This window comes from Arachis ipaensis, chromosome B3 (assembly GCF_059453495.1).
Source record: "Arachis ipaensis isolate K30076 ecotype BB chromosome B3, ASM5945349v1, whole genome shotgun sequence".
NCBI classification, from domain to species: Eukaryota; Viridiplantae; Streptophyta; class Magnoliopsida; order Fabales; family Fabaceae; genus Arachis; species Arachis ipaensis.
In genome coordinates, this window is record NC_142438.1 from 64,245,134 (window position 1) to 64,245,848 (window position 715).

Consider the following 715-nt stretch of genomic DNA (forward strand, 5'->3'; position numbering starts at 1 on the left):
TGTAGTTGGCTTGCTCCTGACTCCCCTCTGCTTCTTCATTCACTCTTTCTTGGGTTGTTGATGAAGTGGAGATTGCTGCTACTTGGTTCATCTCCATCTTCTTGGTGAGGTCAGCCAGCTGCTGGGTAATGAGCTTGTTTTGGGCCAACAGAGCATCTACATTGTTTAGCTCCATTACTCCTCTTGTGTTCCCTCTTTCGGAAGCATAGAAGTAGTCGTTCTCTGCTACTGTTTCAATAACATCTATGGCTTCCTCAATAGTCTTCTTCTTGTTCAAAGATCCTCCAGATGAATGGTCTACGGCCTTCTTTGATTCATAAGAGAGCCCTTCATAGAAAATGTGCAGCTGCACCCATTCGTTGAACATGTCAGGTGGACACCTCCTTGTTAAGTCCTTGAACCTCTCCCATGCTTCATATAGAGTCTCACTGTATTGTTGCCTGAAAGTTTGGACCTCAGCTCTCAGCCTATTAATTCATTGAGGCGGGTAAAATCTTGCTAAGAATTTGTTCACCACGTCTTCCCAAGTTGTCAAGCTTTCCCTTGGGAAAGATTCCAGCCACTTGGCTGCTTTGTCCCTAAGTGAGAATGGAAATAGGAGCAGTCTATAGGCGTTAGGGTGAACACTATTAGACTTCACTGTGTCACATATTCTCAGGAAGGTGGTCAAATGTTGATTGGGGTCTTCTTGAACACCTCCTCCAAATGAACAGTT

At 44.6% G+C, this 715-nt stretch overlaps 1 non-coding gene across 1 annotated transcript; it reads left to right on the forward strand.

Moving 5' to 3' along the window:
• Positions 1 to 365: 365 nt before the first annotated feature.
• Positions 366 to 469, forward strand: LOC148570910 (small nucleolar RNA R71). The gene has a single exon (XR_015908853.1). It is a non-coding gene; the product is annotated as a small nucleolar RNA R71 (small nucleolar RNA).
• The last annotated feature ends 246 nt before the right edge of the window (positions 470 to 715 follow it).